Here is a 6,000-nt window from a genome sequence, read left to right as displayed (position 1 = left end):
CACCTTCTCTTACCCAGATGTCTCAACCTCCAGAAGAACCACCCACAAAGGAGAAACCGAGAATTGCTAATTCAAGAGGATCGGTATTGATTGAGAAGGTTAATGAGACATTAGACGCCCTCCTAAAAGCCTATGAAACATGGCTCAAAAACAATCAAACCCAACAACAAAGATGGATGACATATCTAGAAAAGGACAAGCTTGAAATGTACAAGTAAATGATTAAAAAATCCAAGTTTTACTAGAACCACAAGCTGAAAAACCTTAGGGTGTCATCCTTGTCGTACCTACACGAGTAATCCCACCAAGCCAGGAACGAAAAGAGTCAAATTCCTATCACGAGCACGAACAAAAGCTCAAGGACTCCGCATTAGATCCAAGGATAGTGTTGAATACCACAAATAACTCTTCCGAGGGATTTCACATAGCTATACCTGACAGCTGTAAAGAAATAGATGGTCTTAATGAATTGTGGAAACAAGTCAGAGAAGCTAATGAAGAAAGTGAAATAAGCAGACGAGTAAACCAAAAGGGTGATAGAAGAGGAGTGTCTCTTCCACCAATAGAGGAATTTGAGGCTTGATCTCAAATGAACCTAGAAGTGGAATCATATTGGGGAGACAAAGGATATGTACAGTCTATGGACAATCAACCCCCATTCGCTAAGAATACTACCATCCTATACGAGAGAGTACGAGGCCAAGTCAAAGGTTGTTGCAGTCCCATCACAGAGACTTTCTTTCAATAAGGTCATCAATTCAAAAGGATTGATAGACATTTTGTCAACATCAGTCACTTGTACGATAACATTAGCCAAGTTGCTTGGAATACGACGAAACATGTGGGCTACTGTGGAAAAATACCTAGAGAAATATTATGTTAAAAAACCAATGACTCAAATTGAGGAAGGGATCAAAGAGCTTGAAATGCCTCAGCTAAACACTAAGCCAATGCCATTAAACAAAGTAGGCAAGTACTATGAGGGAGAAGATTGGACCACCACTCTTCCTATGAAATTCCAAGGTGTAAAAACCATGACAATCCTTGACAGTGCAGGTGGTGTTGCCATTGCAACAAAAGAGGTCTTGAAAAAATGAGAAAAACTAGCAGTGAGGGCTACAAGGATGAAACTGCAGCTTGCTGACACACATGGAAAGGCCCATAAGACTACTAGAAAAAGAAGTTACTTCTTGTGGCATTGAATATGAGCAAACCTTTGCTATTGTTGACTTTGACAAGAAGAAAAACTATGATATCATTTTAAGAAGACCATTCATGTGACAACTGAAAATGGTCCAAGACGACTGGAGTTATGACTATATCTACCTGAGACATATAGAAATCACCACAAGAATAAACTTGAAGGACCATAGTTACAGGGATGTGACAAGAACCTCAGTAGAAGAGTTTGATTCCGCTACTGTAGCAAGATCAGAAATTCCAACATGGTTGGGTAAGCCTAAAGAACTGTGGATATCTGGAGCTTCACAATGCGGAAGCTTAAAGCGAGAGGAAGGCATCCTAAAAAGGGCAATTGAAGATACGGATTATATCCTATAATCCTTTTCTAAGGAAGCTTTAAAGCCACTTAAATGGGAACACATCTTGGCTACTCTTGTTGTGTGCGCTATTTAAGACGATCCAATAACAAAGTTTTGTGATGACAACGGCTATGATGTCGTTCCTTACTTTGTAGTGAGTGTGATCCAAGAAAACGAAGCCGAAGAAGAAGAAGATTTCTATGACTCTGTAGCACACTTGGAGCTTCAAGAAGATGCAAACAATAGAAATCCGAACGACCCAACAGGTGACAAGAACAAAACTTTAACTAATGCACGGTTTTATGATTGTCCAGATCAAAGACCCAAAAACAATGTCATCGCTACAAAAATAAAATGCAACAAAAGTTTATTCCAAAATCCTCGGTGGAAACGCAACTGCAACAAGCATCCTCATGCGTGGCTCATATACAGGAAGAAAAGACTCACCCAAGAAGAACACAATTATGTCAATGAGCTAACAGCGCACTAATGAAGTGGATAGAAAAGCCATCCCAGAAACAACATAAGAGCAAACAAACAATAACTTTCCATAACAAGCTAAACCACAAAGGAAAAGTGCTCGAATGAAACCTTGCTGAGGATAGCAGTGATAGTGATGATTCTTTTGACATCCCCTACCAAAAACTCACGTCATCACTAGCTTCCGTGGACAGCTAAAGAAGACCAAAAGCAAAGAACAACCAGTCCGAACCAAAAAGTTCAACAAATCTGGATACCAAAGAGCCAGCCTGGCCAAAAGCAGGTATGGATTAAGAAGACGAAGATCTCTGATGACAAATTACAAGATCCAATACCAACAGAAAAGCAGTCGAAGCTTGCTAGAGCATCTAGGAAAATCTCAAAGTCGCAAGCATTCACAAATCAGATTTGGATTTCGAAAGAGTTGATTCAAGCATAAAGAGGTCAGGAATTCATTTGGATTCCAAAACAGTTAGAGCATCAACTCCCAGAGTCTGAATCTCGTCCTCAACCAAGCATACAAGAGATGAAGCAAAGATCGCTAAAGACTCGCACACAGACAAGGTGGATCCCAAAGAAATCTCTTCAAACACAAACAAAACAAGGACAAGTACGAGTTTCATCAATGAAACAGTCAGTTATCCCAAAGAAGTGGGTCCCAAAGGGAAACCAATAACATTGTTGTTACAACACCACCACTTGAACTCTTTCAATTACTCCTACAGTTACAATATAGTTAGAAGAGAACCCACTGTTGAGAAACAATGCCAAATACAAAAACCAACCAGAAGGCTAAGCTGCATTCCAAAGAAGCATCAAACAGATAAGTAAGCCTTCGAAAAAGCTCTACGACCTTCAATCAAGCAAACGACACAAGAGCTTCAAAAAAAATCACATTGATTAGATTAGGAAGCCTAGTCAACAAATTGCTTATACCCACATCTTGCACAACATAGATCTTTTCCAAGCATTAACTGTGTATGCATAATGGGATATGCATAATAGGACTACATTACAAGACCTGCATAGACATAATTTTTTTTTCCCAAGCACAACACATACCCTTGGCGATACCCTGTCGTCAAGGAGGACTCCAAATAAGAGGGAGGGAGGCATTCTAAATGCGTACCTAATATACAAATATTAGAGGGCAATGTTTTGTGAGTTGTTTTGAATTTTTTGCGTTTAATTGTGATGATTTTTTGACAAAATTCAAAGTATCTGCCGTCATAATAGCGTGATAAGAGGAGCATGGAGACAAAATCCATATATGAGCCCCTAGGGACATTTTACAATGTACATAACGTTTAGAATTCTATTAGAATAATTTTTTCTTTTTTGGTTGAGTTGATTTTTAGTTTTCTTTCGTTAATTTTGCGATTTTATAAAAAACAAAATCCCTAATCAAAGTGATGAATAGACTGCATAAGGTACAAGAAAATGACGACCCTTCACAAGGTATATCCCAAAAGCCATACGCAAAAGGCTAAAATGTTAGAGGTAAGAAAAGAATGCAATCAATCTTCAACAATAACATGGGGCCAAGAATGATTGAGAATGGTCATAAAACTTTGGGATGAACTACAAGGACAAAGAAATTTGGTGATCGACTAAATGAAAGCAACCATCAATCAAGTGTAAAGTTGCCTATCAGACACTTCATGTGACCACAAGGCCGTATACAAGAAGTAGATCTTTATACTATAAGTTTTATATCTTGTATGTGACTTAATAGAGCCAAACAGACAAAAGGGACTAATAGTATTGACAAGAACATAAGGTGTCCGAGATGCTCATCAGTCATTCTCGAGATTGAAATTCAAAAAATTAAGCTTGGAAAGCAAAATGCAAGTCCAAATCAAGCTAAACTTTGCCAAGAGGCTACGCGTAGAGAGTACAAGCTAAGGGGTTCAAAAAATAAAAAACCTAGCTAGTCAACGATGCAATTTTTTGAAACCTGAAGCCATGATAGCCATCTACATACATGTACATCATGTATATGAGCTTTGGAGACGAATGAACCATGATAGCTCATCGATGGTCATCTATCACGAATGATGTCAGATAAGGCTCTTTTAATGCAAGTTACTAACTTGGGAAACTAATTGGGGTTTGTCAGGCTTTAATTAAGTCATGTATCAAGTAGAAGCTGTATAATGATTTACAAATCACAGAAAAGCTAACAGTGATAAATGTAACTTTGGTCACCTTGATGCAGGAAGAAAGGAGTCACCCACGACGAAGATCAGACACAAATGATAGACAAACTAACCTTCGTAGGGTTACATATCTTGTCCTTGATGAGGCAGATCATATCTCCCAAATTTGACTTGACAAACAGACTTTGTATTGGAATGCAACTTGGTAAAAGTTAAAGATTTACTGGAGTGAATGATGGATGAGCTTTATCTATCCATGATGACAAGAGTCAAGCTGAACTAGATTGGGTTCTTTCTGAATTTAGATTTGGCAATAGACCTATAATGACATAAATGGATGTTGCAGCTCGGAGCATGGATGTGAAGAACAAAAGTTCGTCATCAATTTTGATTTTCATGGATCATAGTTCTTGTGTGGTTTGACAAAGTACAAGCAATGGAGCACAAGACAAGAAAACGAAAACCAAAGACCGCACCAACATCGACAACCGAGTCATGTCACGGACGACATGAATTCGGAAGAGGAGGAGGGAGGGAGGGAGGGAGGGGGGGGATCAACAGCACAACATAATTCAACAAAGCCTTATTTTTTGAGAGTTATGAAATGCTGAGGATTATGGTTAAAAACATCATTTGTAATAAGTAGGTAGTCTAGTTGCAAAAGCCTGGGTGTAATGATACTTTCACATTGTACATACAAAGCCATTTAACCCCTTGAACTCTATTTTAGGTTTAACCAGTGAGCTTCATCATGATGCAACTCCCGCTTGCTCATCGCATTGGAGAACCGACAACACCATCGTGCAAGGCTCGGTAGCCTGGGTGTAATGATACTTCCACATTGTACATACAAAGCCATTTAACCCCTTAAACTCTATTTTAGGTTTAACCAGTGAGCTTCATCCTGATGCAACTCCCGCTTGCTCATCGCATTGGAGAACCAACACCACCATCGTGCAAGGCTCGGTAAGAGCTACGCGACAACGCCAAACATTCCTCGCAGAACAGAGCACGCATGTCGACGCATCTACGAGCCATTTGTGGTCGTAAGAACATCATACGATGCCTATTTTTTGCTTGCAAGTAGTCGTGAATCATGGCGACATACGCTTCGCATAGATACTCATAGATTTCAATTTCAAGCACCTCCAAAAATCTATTGTCTTTATACACGCTTTCCGCAGATTGGTTTAGAGCAAGGATTTTGAGTGTAGAGGCTTTGCGACATGTGTATCCTAGTGAGGGGGTGTATCCTAGTTAGGGGATGGTGTTCCTGAAGTTTCGTACAATTCTGGTATGATATAGTGAGTTTCCTTCCGTTTGTGTGTATGTGGGTTGGGTGGTGTAGTTGAGAGCAGTGAGATTCTAGGTTGTGGTTTAGTTAGCCTTTCAGAGTGTTGTATGAGTGGTATGGTCTCAACCTGACAAGCTAAAGAGATTGCCTCTATGCGCCTATCGTGTCATCTGTGTCCTCGATTTGACATTATATTGATCTAGGTTTTGTTGCATGCACTCTATGGGTGGTATGAATCGCTCCCGCAACAACCTTGGTGTCACTGCTCCATGTCTCCTTAAACTCTTGTAACTTAAGCTTTAGGTCACGCCTTCGCTCCTATCAATTAGCAGTCCCGACTCATTTTCTACAGCTTGAAATTAAGTCCAAAGAATCAACTTTCTTGCGTTCTTAATTGATTATTTCAAGGTGATTGGACTCCATCTCTACTTAGGGCTACGAAGCTGGATGCATACCCTAAGCTTCATGAGCTTACTCTCATTGCCACCTTATAAACCTTCTCACCTCTCATTCGTTAACTTGGTCT

This window comes from Adiantum capillus-veneris, chromosome 29 (assembly GCF_014529385.1).
Source record: "Adiantum capillus-veneris isolate H3 chromosome 29, ASM1452938v2, whole genome shotgun sequence".
Taxonomy (NCBI): Eukaryota; Viridiplantae; Streptophyta; class Polypodiopsida; order Polypodiales; family Pteridaceae; genus Adiantum; species Adiantum capillus-veneris.
The sequence above is the reverse complement of the archived record's forward strand: the minus strand, read 5'-3'. Positions refer to the sequence as shown.